Source organism: Sturnus vulgaris, chromosome 14, assembly GCF_052056855.1.
Source record: "Sturnus vulgaris isolate bStuVul1 chromosome 14, bStuVul1.hap1, whole genome shotgun sequence".
Classification (NCBI taxonomy): Eukaryota; Metazoa; Chordata; class Aves; order Passeriformes; family Sturnidae; genus Sturnus; species Sturnus vulgaris.
The window spans coordinates 18925862-18939577 of NC_142256.1; positions in this window are offsets into that span (position 1 = coordinate 18925862).

Here is a 13716-nt window from a genome sequence, read left to right on the forward strand (position 1 = left end):
CTCCATGAGCTTCCCTGCAGGCCAGCAAGTCTTGAAGACTTGGTGAAGTTTGAAATGACCGTTATTTTGGTGATGTCCCATCTCCACAGCCGTGTCCCTGCCCCAGGAGACTCAACACAGCTGGTCATAGCAGCCAACTCTGCCACCACAGGCAAGGCTCCAAAGAACCCTCTGGCAGAAATATCTTTATGGGCTTCCTGAGAATTAAGAAAAAAATTAGTATTATAAATTACATCACTAGCAGAGCAGATAATGTAATCCACAAGTTTTTGCTTTTCTAAGGAGTACACAATTGTTTTATAAGTGCTATTATGTTAAAAATATTGTTGAGGGAAAGCTGTGACACTGTTATCAGTGGAAGTCAAACATGACAGAGTTCATCTTAACTTGGGCTTCACTGCAAGATTCACATTTGCATCATGTGTCTCGTGGGCCCCCAAAGGGAGGGACCTCAGGCAAGGCTGTGCTGCTGAAAGTCCACATTCACACCCAACAAACCTAAAGCACTTCTCCTCTCCCTGCCAGGGCAGGCAGGTGCACGCAGCATTTCCTTTTTTGCATGTGTTTTCACCACTGACTCAACATACTACTCTGGCCCTCGAGCTTTAAAATATCATGAGTTGGGCCCCTCTGTTTGCTGTTTCTTATTTTAGCATCATCATTGGTTTTAAAGACCCCATTCAAAATCATAATTTGTGGCCAATACTTTTAGACCAAAATGGGATGTGGAGTCACACCTTCAAAACATTTCTCCAGATGCAGGTAGGGAGAGGCTTTTTACAAAAACAATTACTATTAATAAAACTAAAAGCCTAGTGTGTCACCTAATCACTTACATTCAATATCTTGCCTATTTTCAGTACACTGAACTTCAACCATTAAACTCAAACAATGTACTTAAAGCACTGGGACTTGCAAAAGGTGGCAGTTCTGTTTCCTGCTTTCTCAGAGGGTCTTATGGCTGCCAGCCAGTACCCCCTGCACCAAAAAAAGTCTGCAAGAGGCAAAGGGCTCTTATCACTTCCCAGGTATAAGCACCTTCACTTTATTAAAGCAAACCCTTTTCAATTCTTCAGAAACTAGCAAAAGATGCACAGAACAGATCCTGAAAAGGCTTTCAGAACTCATTCCAGCAAAGGGGTGGGAGATCCTTCATCTCCAAGGAAACCTGCTGTCCCCATGACGTTCAATAGCAGAGGTAGTCGATCTCCTCAGAAGTTGTATGTTTGGTACCTGGAGCTCCCCAAGCACCCTCAGGTCTGTGACAAAGTTTGTGAATGAAGCTGCTTTTTACTGTCAGTTTCAAACAGCATTTTGCAGTCAGTTTCAAACCCCCAAGGATGCACCTGAGTGCCACCACCACTGTGGACACCCAGCCCACGCTCCACTGGAGCCCTGAGCTGGACACACATCTGTTACCACGCGGGGGAGGGACAGTGCTTTGTCCAGCCCTCTACCCAGGGACACAGCAGCCCTGCTGCCAGCAGCCACACTTGGCTACACATAACCAGGACACACACCAGTGCACCACGAGCTTGCCTGCTCACCGAGACCTGGCCTGCAGGAGCACAGGGCTGCAGGGACATGACGGGGTGTATGTGTTCACCCAGTGCCTGGCTGCTGGCACAAGGATCCAGCGCCCTCTCCAAGGCCCCAGCTCAGGGGCAACCACAAGCATGAGGCTGTCGCAGCTCCGGCTCCACACAGCGAAGGGTTCATTTACCCGAACTGCCAAGAACAGAAAAATCAGCTGCCCTCGGCATGACCTCTTCTACAGTTATAGTGGAAAATACAACTGCAGTTCCCAGCACCTGCAACAGCTCAGAACGGGGATAATAAGATCAGCAAGGCCTCCTGGCCCTGTGCACTGCAACCCGGCCCTGCAACCTGCTACAAAGGGGAATGCTGGCTCAGCACGGGTCAGGCTCCACTTTTGCCGACGAGGCTGCAGGCAGGAGCCCTGCTGCCATTGCACTGGCCGGACCCTGCCCTGTGCCAGCTGCCCTGCCCCTGCCCAGCCTGCTCGACAAGCCCAGAGTCAGCTTCCCAGCGAGATGCTCCTTGTAGGTGGCTTGGGCGGTTGTCCCCATACAGGGTCAGAGGAGAAGGAGTCCTGCTGGAGTGTCCCTCTAATGAAGGCACAGATGCCCAGACGCCTCTGGTGGCTGCTGTGGACAAGGCATAGGTGGACTCACAAGCTGAAAACACTATGCAACTATTGGAGCTGCTAGGGTTGCACCAAAACAGTCAAACTTCCCACCTCCTTCATCAGGTTTAGCAGCAAAGAGTGGAGAAGAGAGTTTGGAGCAGGGAAGGGACATCCCAGCCTCATGCTTTCTCTTTCAAACCTACCTACATCCCTTGATAATCTCCTTACCCAAAAGTACATTTGTAGTCTGGATGAAAAGGAACATACAAAGGCAATGAGGAAAGAGTGAACTAGTAACAAGGGCCTGTGTAGTGCTCCAAAGACCGGGCTGCAGCTGCCACCACCTCCCGCAATGTTCCTGTTCCTGAAGGAGGAGAGATTAGACTGTCCATGGTGGGTCAGGTGAGACAGGCCGAGGCCGCAGTCCACAGTCACAGAGGCAAAAGGTAATTGAACTGCACCCCTTGTGAGACAGCACAGAAATCTTTTCTGCTGAGAACACTCCATTTTGTCCAAAGAAAAACTTATTTTACCCCAAAACAAGAATAATGAAATCCCAGTTTTCTATCCAGAAAATGTGAATTGAAAATTTGTGCCCAGCTATGAATACAGATTGGAGATATTTGGATTTCTGAGGAAAGGAAGGTCAAGTAATTTTCACAGTGTGAAAAATGAAGCTAACAGAGTTCATATTTCTCTGTGAAGCAATGATTGATTTTTCTTTCTGTGGCTCATTCATACAGCACTAAACGTATAGAGAACAAACTTATACCTTAGATAAAGCACACAGATTACATTAATACATTGAAAATTAAGTTAATATTAGCATCTGTTTGAAGGTAGGCACAACTCTATGAGAACAGGCAGAAGATGGCATACATAAATCTTATGGATACATAAATCTTATGTATTCTAAAGCTGCTATATCACAAAAAAATCACCATTGAGATGTGTATACATAAAGTAGGAACCCATCATATTCTGCCTCTATGGCTAAATTTCCCCTTTGGAAGTACATAAGGATTTTAGTTACTGACAACATGTTGTTACTCAATTTCAAGTGTGTATGTATAGGCAATCTTTATTTTCCTACCATCTTAATTGTAATTATCAACTCCACGCTGCCTGAGCGAGTTGATTCATTTAACTGTGCAGAACTATTCTTATTAGAGCTACTACTCCTATTTTATGAAACAAGATTAATTTAAAACAATAATCACTACTAGAAATATATTGATAATGTATTCTTACAGTAAGAAGGGGGAATGTTTTCATATCCTGTTTAATAATCATTCCTTCAGTATGTTTCTCCAGACTCCTTTAGGAAACATGGCATTTTGACATTTTTGTTGTAGTGGAGTTCATAATGGCAAGCTCTTACATATGTTAGGATGTGTCCGCAGCTACCTGCCAGGACACACTGAGTTTCATCACACTCTGATCCTATAAGGCTCAGAGTGGATGTTATAAGGTCCCACAATGATTGGAAGTGAATTGGCCATAGGAGTTTTCAGCTCCCTCTTTTGGTACCTCTGTTTCTTGATCACGTGTAACCCAGGAATGCCATTCAGGTGGTGAGAATGGTGAGAAACCTGACACAGGTTGCAAACTAACACTTTCAAGAGATGCATGTTGATAGCTCAGCAGTTGTGCTAGAAGTCTTGTGGTGCTAAAACTGTGACACTGTGACCCTACCTGACTAAGGCACAGCTCCACTTGATGTTTTGCCACTGTCAGAAAAAAATGAAGAGGAAAAAAGGCAGCAACAATAAGATTCCTACGTATTGCCATCAAACAGCACATTAGCCAGGCAGCTCTTAAAACACTGTCAGGATAGTCTAAACTTTCAGAACTAGGCAAGACAGACTGTAGTCAAACGCTCCAGTAAAGTAACTTCTGGAGCAAGTAACCAAAAAGATCTACTGGAAAGCAGATGCAAATCTGCAAATCTGTGAAAAGCAAATGGGAGACTCACAGAACTAGGAATTTGGAGGGCACCACTGGCGAAAAGTACAGAGGCTTTATGAGAAAAAAAATCAAAACCAACTTTACTTTGAAGTAGACATTTCATCAATGACTTAGAATCATCATAGTTTGATCTTTTTCTGCCATCCATCCCCCTGCCTTTTTATTTATTTTTTTCTTGCTTTGATGTTTATGACCAATGCTTTGTTTTGCAGAATTTAAAGCAGCTGGCTCCCTTCTTCTAATATTTAAGGAACAAAACTTTATGTCATGCTTACAAACTGATTATGAACAATGGGTAATAGGGAGTAGTTGAAGAGTTGGCCATGTGTTGCAATCCTTCCCTTTAACCAAACCAATTGCTTAGAGCTTTAGCATGGCTCTCACTGTCTCCTAGCCTGGCACACAGAAACAATCCCTATAATAGCTTTAACCAATTACATGATCATATGTTCCTTATGAGTAGAGCTAAAGGTCATAGACACTGTAAAAAAACCTACCAAACCAACTTTGAAACACAAACATAGCCAGAAAAGTGGAGTGCAAAAGCATGGTAAAAAGGCTTTTCTTTCTGTTACATTGCTTTCAAGGCAGAAGCACTTTACAGCAATGATGTCTACACATAAGCTGCTGAAGTACTGTCTTGTCTTCAGTGATTTTTAAGATGATATTTTCTAATGCACTTTACAGAAACATAACACTAGTCAAAGATTCATTTTTATGAAGGAAACAAAAAGAATAATATATGGCACATAGCATTAGCATGGAGGTAGAATATCAGACAACAAAAGCTGATCCTGTTTCCTTTCTCTTTCCCCCCTTTCTTCTTTTATTCTAATAAGATCACTCTTCATCCCTTTCAACCTCAATTTTCTGGTCACCCTGTGTTAGGATAATGAGACTTTCCTATCTTCTACTAACATTAGAACATGGTATCTCAAACATATTTAGAGCAGATCCTGTAGCTGCTCAAGATTAACCATGAGGGACCAACATAATTCAAGCAACAGCTTTCGTATTTTTCTAGCTGTTTAATATCAAACAAAGGAATTTGATGATAAATACAAAACAAAACTGAAACTCATAAGACTTTCCCCAAGATGAGGTGGATAAATACTTACTGTTTCTTTCCTAGTAAAACTGCATTAATAAATTATGTCAAATTAATTGCAGGATCCTTGTGTTTTCACAAATACATTCCCAGTGAAGGTAAGTGCTGGTTTTGTTCACAAAATTTATCAATTTCACAGTATTTTTGTAGCATTTTACAGGTGCATTTGCTGGGGGAAGCAGAGGGGAGGCAATAGACTTGAGTCAGTTGCAAGAAAAACAGAAGTGTCTGCTTTCCTTGGGGAGACACAGCCAATCCTCCAAATACTTCAGCCATTAATGGTCAGATCCTATGGACATGCTACATCCTAGTTTGCTATGATGTGACGAATACTGTGGTGTAGAATACAACTTTAGGCTATCTGCCCACATATCCATTTGACAAACTCAAGCACTGCATGACCATCAGTGGGTGTGCGTGTTCATACCCTCCCAGCTTCTTATAAGAAACAAAAGGCAGTTCTGACTTAAGAAGATATTCAGTCCCACTTAGAAGACAAGAGCAGAGAACTCCCCATTTGCACTCCTTCTGAGCCCTGGAGGACCTGGTGCAACTGGTACTCAATACAGAAACATCAGGATTAGAGCATCTGAGATGTTCTGTCAAAGGCCTTTGAGAGGTCTTGGAAAGGTTCTGCTGAGAACAGTGCAAGACCATTGCAGCAACTTCTTTTCATTCAAGAGATGAATGTCTGGCATATTTACTTCATAAAGTGAGAACTAGTATCCCAAACAAATAGCTAGAATGAGTATTATTCAGTCTTTTTCCTAGCAACCAGCTTAAATGACCATGTCTTGCTTTTCTGGGAAACCTGCCAGGTGGGCTTTGAAAGGATTGTAGTGCTGACGGCAAGTCTGTAGGGCTCGTTCCATGCACTAACCAAAGGTCTGCTAAAATAATCAGGAGAAGGAGGCAAGGGCTTCATCCTGCACAAGAGAAGAGGGCTGGAGCATAATGGCATTGCTGCGGGGAAACCAAGAAGGCTGTAAAGCTCACTGGGGCATGGACTGTCTTTTACCATGTGTTTGCACAGCTCTAGCACTGAGGCACCCCAGAGTAAAGTCTTTAAATGTGATTAAATGACTTATGCTCTTAAAATCTATTTCCAAAAGTGAGTAGTATAACTTCCATTTACTCCCCTCATTGGGCCTGGGGTGCAATTCCACTCCCACTTGCCTTTTTTTTTCCTCATTCCTGATGAAAAAATTACTGCCTAGTCACTTACCCTGTTCACTTGTGACTCTGCTGCTTTTAGTGACTGCGCCTCATGAAATTATGTCTACGGCTAGAAGATGGGGGTGGCACCAAATGGTGTTTTACCATTTTGTGATGTCACCACATTTATTGAAAATTCAATTCTGAGGAAAAAAAAGTGAATAACCAAACAGAATTCTTGAAACAGAATTAATCCAAGCTATAATGAATAGCTGCAAAGTGAAAATTTTGCTACTATGACTTACATATTGAACTGATTTAAATTATCTAATTTAGGAGAATGCATTTTAGAATGTCGATCTGTCAGTGCCAAAAACTGGTGCCATAAGAGTCAGTGATCATCATCATTCTGATAGTATTAATGTGAATTTTCCAATTCTATGGTATGGATTACTAGCTGTTTCATCCATAAGGAAGACACTTATACTGACAAAGGGAGAATTTCACTTTGAGTGGAAAAGCCACATTGGCAAGGAGTTTAAAAGCAGAATAGTATTTATGTAAATATAATGAGATTATAGCTGATCTCCTTGACGTTATTCTTCCATCAAATGATGGAAACATTAGAAATGTATCTGAACTATGCTAAAATAGCTAAATATTGAAAGGAAACCTTACAGCCAGCTACACTGAGGCAACGCCTGAAAAGCCTATTGTCCACCCTCTTAGGAATAGATAACTCTTTGTACATTGCAGGTGACTAAAACCAAACAGAGTTTATTACAGGTAACACTGCAAATCACCGAGGAGCAGCTGGTGGAAGAATTGACCTAGGTGGTCACAGACCCTTGCTTTTTCACTCTATTTGAATTTTAAAGACCCAGAAGTAAAAATTGATGCCAATGATGTATTTATTTAAAGCAACTGAAACATGGTATTCATGAGTATACCATATTTATGTATTTTTTAAAAGGCAGAAGAACAATATTGCACCACTACACCAAGTTACAAGAGCAAGTCTCCAAGTCAATGGTCATACTTGCAAATTAGTTTCAGGCTCCTGGTAGACATCAAAAAATAAGTCAATCAAGAGCAGAACTTCTAATTACCAGCATAAATGTATTAAAGATATAGAACAATATCTATCATCCCAATTGCAGCTTTAAAATTGCATAACAGATCATTGTTGGGAGAAAAAAAAAGTCAACAACAGACCAATGTAATCAAGAGCCTGATAATTAGACTGAGGAAAACATTAGTATATTAGTATATTAGCATAGAGAGATTTCTTTTTGGCTTATAGTGAAAAATGTTTCCTGATCTTTCTAAGACCTGCACATATTTGCTGATGGTTCATTCAACAGCCCTTACAAGAGGCAAGGATTTCCTTAAGTAGGTGCTTGAAATCGTATTGGCATTTTTAGAGGAAAATCAAAACAGTTCCTTTGGTCCTGGTTTGTGAATGTAATTTCAAGAATGTAGTTTCAAGCATAAAAGTTTAAAAATTAGGGCAGGAACCTTTGGGAAGGCTGTACACAAAAGAGACAATACAGTAAGCAGATGCAAGTAACTAAACAAATTAAAACATGCTTGGGTCAGGACAGCTGCTGTAGTTTTCTGCATGTTATTTTTAAAATATTTATTTATTTTAGATCTTTTTCCTGATAAATGTACTTTATACCTTTCACATTTCCTATTAGTAGCAAAGCCACAAACTTCTGAGTACTACTGCCCCTATGCAAAAAGAGTTATTTTAGTGGTTGGTTCAGGTCTTCAATTTCTGAAATCTGTGGTTCAGGTCTTCAATTTCTGAAATCTAGTCTTATTGTCATTTCAACTTTCCATTTTCCTCTGTCACAATATAGAATTATTTGAACATATTTTAAAATTAGTTATGTTAACCTGTACTTCAAGAGCAGTCACAGTGTTAATGGATAGATACGCATTAGAAGGAACAAGTTGGAGTCATTGAATCCTTTACACAACATTTTTGTAAAAATTTAAACATCATTTTGAGAAGCAGAAAACGTACCAGTCCAGTGATATCTGTCATTACTCATTTTTCATATACTTGACATGATTATTCATTACTCAGAAGTGACATAGTTAAATGCTAACTCTTGCTAAAATATTGATCATAATATGTGGGGGCATATAATTTATCTGAATCAAGTGAAATATGTTTTCCTCAGCAAGATGATGAAAGCTTGTCTCATTACAGCATCATTTCTACTGAAGTTTCCCCCATTAGTTAGTTTAATGACTCTGTGAACATTTTAATTGAGAAGATCCCTGTGTAAGTTGCTCATTCAAGACACATGGACGGATTTAGATTTGAGAATGAGAGAAATGTGCAGTCAGCTGTGCTCAGCCTGAGAGCGCAAGCAGAAGGCAGAGAACCAGGTACAACAAAGTACCCAGATCAGGAGGGGCAGGAAATTTGGAGAGGAAAAGGTAAGGTGTTGCAAGCCATGAGATGTTAAAGGATGTAATTTGCAAGTAAGAATACTCAGGCTGGAAATGTGGTGTACAAATATGTGTTTGTTTAAATCGTTCTCACGCCCTGAAAAAAAAATGCACTGAAGCTAGTGGAAAACTGCACTGCCCTTTGAAAGTCAAACCTGATAAGAAAAGGTAAACGTGGCTATAACCAGCCCTGGTTTCACTCTGAATATGTATTTCATTAAGGAAAACAATTTAACACACACTCTTGCATCATCCCCTACCTGCACATGATTCACATACATTCAAAGGAAAAAGAGTAAACCACTATTTAATATCAGCTGCATGTAGCTGGTGAACAGATCAGTTCTAGTGGTGCTCTGCTGTCATCTGTGGAGATATGAGCTGGGTTATTGGACTTCCATGAAGTCTGGTAGTGCTGTCAGGAGTGCCACACCAGAGTGCTGACACCAAATGACTTGTGGCTATCTTGTCCTTGTGACTGATAAATTAAGGAAGGTGTTACTACTGTACACTGCATTCCCTCTGAGTAAGTGCAAGTAGGGTCGTTCCTACCTGTACATGCACTTCTCTGAAAATAGAGTAATCTAGGAGGAAAATAGATACAAATAATGTCCTTATCTAATCAGAAAAATAGCCTAGGGATGGTGAAAGATTTTTATTTCTAACTCTTAGCTATTGAAACAAAAGCTGAGAAGAGTGTGAGTGATTTGCCTGAAATCACGATGTCCTACATATTTCAGTCTGAATGTCAGATCAAGCAAAATGGCAAGAAGAAAGAGCCTCAAGTTGTACCAGGAGAGGTTTTAGATTGGGTATTGGGAAAGGTTTCTTCACTGAAAGGGCTGTCAAACATTGAACAGGCTGCCCAGGGAAGTGGTGGAGTCACTGGAGGTATTTATGATGTGTAGATGTGGCCCTTGGGGACATGGTTTAGTGATGAGCTTGGGAGTGTTTGGGTAACATTTGGACTTGATGATCCTAAAGGTCTTTTCCAACCTAAACAAATATGATTCAGCTACACAGAAGCATTGCTACCACACTGCATCTTGTATTTAGGAATAGAAAGAGCAGAGAAAGCATAGCAGTTTAAAAATGCAATTTCTATTAGGAAAACAATGGAAGAGGATCAATCTCTGAATATTTCTCAGAATGCCCTTTTATTACATGCATCTAAACCTAAAAATCTTAAGCCTAGAAAAGAAGAAAAATATTAAACCTAATAGGATCCATTCTAAACAACCACACATTCTACATAAAGAAAATAAAGTGTTTGACATAAACACTTCATAAGCAAGATGATTAACATTATTTGAACTTTGTTTCTGATTATTTGATACAAAAATATACAACCCTGCATTAATTTCTAACTTGTTCTATAGAACCTGTGCTGAACCTCTCTATGAAATCATGCACATGCTGGATCAAAACAGAGATGGGAAGTAGAATGTGCTTCCTTAAAGTAAGTACAGCTCATATCCTCCTCCACAGTACAATTTATTAGTATCTAATATAATTTTAATGTTTCTCATTCTACATTTTTACAGCTGCATCAAAATATTAAAGTATGGATTGCAATTAAACTCACACAGTGCTCTTAGCATAATTTTCCTTGTATTAATACTTAGCTAACCAAGATATTGGCATAATATTATTCTTGATACTGGTTGTCATATAGGGATAAAGCCTCCAAATAGTAATAATGTATATTTTACTGGAAAGAGAGCAGCAGTACAAAAAACATATATTACTGGAGTTGTTAATTTCTGTGGAAGGGGATGGGGAAAGAAAGACTTTTGACTCCTTAAATTATAGCTTGCAGGTTAGTACATCAAGTCACTTTAATATTACTAAACAGGTAATTTACTTGCTTTCTGAAAGCACCCATGTGCAAGGAAATGCTAGTGGACTCCAGGGATTATTCTAAGATTGATCACTTGGCTCTAGTCAACAATAATGGTATGAATTCTGCTAAGCTCCATTTTAAATGTACCTGAAATATTAAAAGGTTTTAGAGGGGTAAAAATGGAGAGGCAATATTTGTTTCCTGTAACCTCAATTTATGCATGTGTGGTCAGCTTGACTAAAGAATTTTGAATCAGAATGGCTGAACTACTACTTGCAAATGGCAATATGTACATTGACTCAGGATAGAAAAATTGCAGGTGCGATACCTCTGCTTATGTTATCCCTTAGGAAATTCAGAAGTTATTTTGTATTTCCCAGCTTCACCTTAGATTTGCAGTTGGGTAAAGTTTTTTGTAGTTTTCAGTTTAGAACTGAACTCTGCAAAGATGTGCTCATGGGAGAAATGGAGAACTTCAGTATTTTCTTATGGAGGGAAAAAAGTGCCTAAATTAAATGCCCTTAAGTAGACATGACTTTGATAAGATTGTCTGTGCTGGATAGTTCTATAAAAGCATCTGGAAGGAGAACTTAAATGTCAAGAATTATCTTTTTCCTGCTTCATACAGGAACACACCAGGTAAAACAAACTTTTTCCTATTCTAAGTGCTGACCCATAGTAGCCAGAAATGGAGCTACAGGATGGGCCAATATGTTTGATCAGGCTGTGCCTGCTTACCAAAGGCTGGCAGCAATGAGAACTTGGCCATGCAGGCTGCAACCAAAAACCAAGTGAGGTTGTTTTCATGTCATGAAAACAAAAGACCATTTTTTAAAGTTAGAAATAAAATCCCAGTCTCAGGGTGATGCTGAAGGAGGTTTTGAAAGATTATCATGACTTATTTCAGATAGGTTTGTGGTTTTGCAAACATCCAGTATGTGTTATTGATAAAAGACCCAGTTGTTTCTTTCCAACTTGCAAAGCTGTTTCTGTCAGTGGAGATTTCTCTCCCTTACAGAGTAAAGTCCCTTTGCACCATGATTAAATACCACTGGGTAGGAGAGGTGAATCTGAACAGAGCCCCAGATTCAGCTCCATGTGTTGTATTGCACTAAGCAATTGTATTATATTTGCACTGAATGGTTTATCCCGTTCTTCCCCCTCCACCCCCAAGTTGTGGTGTGGTAGAGTCCTTCCTTTCCCCCCTCCCCATGGGCTCGTCCCATTGGTCAGGGGTCTGTTCCTCCCCTTTCCCCGAGTTTAAAAATACCCGCCATCTTCTCTCTCACTCCTTTTCTCCTTTTGCCATGTGGACAGAATAAACTATGGACCATATTTTCCCACGGGAGAAAAGAGCCTTCTTTGGTTTTTTGCCTTTGTCTATGAGGATTTCCCACCCCCTCTGGTCCAGAGCTAGCTGGAGAACCAGAGAAGAAAAGGGACATCATCTCATCCATGCAGTTTCACACATCATGGAACAAAATACAAATAAACCTTCCAAAACTGCTGCAAGCTCCAATCCTACCTTCCATTGATGTTAGATTGTTTTTAACAGATTTGGCTTCTGTCTGTGACAGTTACTGATGATAAATCCTCTGATCTGGGTAGGCTGAACATGAGGAGTTGTATCACCACCCCCAGAATCAACACTGTGGTGTCTGGGATTTGCTGTGTCATTCATGAACTGCCAAGAGAACTGCATCAATGCAATGTGCCACACATCTCATATTTTGCTTCTCGTTTTCTTCTCCTTCCCTTATATTTTACCAGAAATTTAATCTCTCCTGCCAAATCCACCAGCTACCAGAATAGACCAAAGTACTTGAATATGATGAAATGGCCATGAATTGCCACCAGCCTGACCTCCCATCAGAGTTGTCTCCCTTATCACTCGGCATGGAGAGGTTAATCTCCAAATTCTGTGCAGCTGTGCCCAGCACAATAATAGTTTCTGAGCTGCAGTAGTGGTGACACAATTTTGCTCATGAAGCTATGAAAACCTGGTGAACTAAAGTCTACAAAAGTAGTATGGTGACAGTCTTAAAAAAAAAAATGTTGTATTTTCAAGGATCTAACCCAAAGTTTATTTAAATTCAGTAGTCCCCTACTTCAGTAGTAGGCCCCTAATATCTTCAGCACATCTTAGGAGGACCTTGAGTGTCCAGGGCTGTCACTAAGTTTACCCACCTAAGCTTGGCTGAAAGTAAAATTCTGCATTCCTTTTCCTGAATTCCTCATGGCATGTTTCCTAACAGTATATTTTACAGAAAAATGATCAAAATATCATTAAGAAATGTCAGTACTCTCAGCCGAGCTCCTTTCAGACATATAAGCAGTTGTGGCAGGCATAATAAAGTCATGGTTAGGAGTGTCCTTTAAATCACAGGAAGGGGAGGCAGAGTAAGTAGATGTACCCTGTTCCATCTCTGAACTGGCTCTTTCTGGGACTATGAACAAATACGTAACTAGTAAATGCCAGGGTATAACTCAATTCTTTCATGCCTGTAAAGATATTTGCACTTCTGCACTACCCAGCAACAGCAGTAACATCAACATTTTCTCCCCGTACATCAGGAACCATGAGCAAACCTACCCAGAAGCTGATTCCCTGCTCAGCCCAATGTTGGGGCCAAGGAGAGGCAAAGCAGCAGCAGAACCACTGAGCACAAGAACAGAGGCTGATGGGATCCTGGACATTATCAATGGACACAGTTACCTCAGAGTTAGATGAGGTAAGGGCAAAGGACCTAAAAGAAAGAGTCATAGTACTAAAGAATGTGTTCTTCATGAGCACCACCAGTTCTCAGGCTTCTCTCAGCCCTGTTTCTGCTAACAAGCTCATGCACACAAACCAAGGCAGACATACATGTGAGAAGTGATCCATTTGTCCCACAATAATGTTACTCAAATTAGTCATTTATCTATGGCACTTAGAACAACATCTGAAAAGAAAAATACATTCTTCATTGCCTGCTCTTTTCCTACAAAAAAATAACAGCATTACTTCTGTGGAAAGCACACTTAATA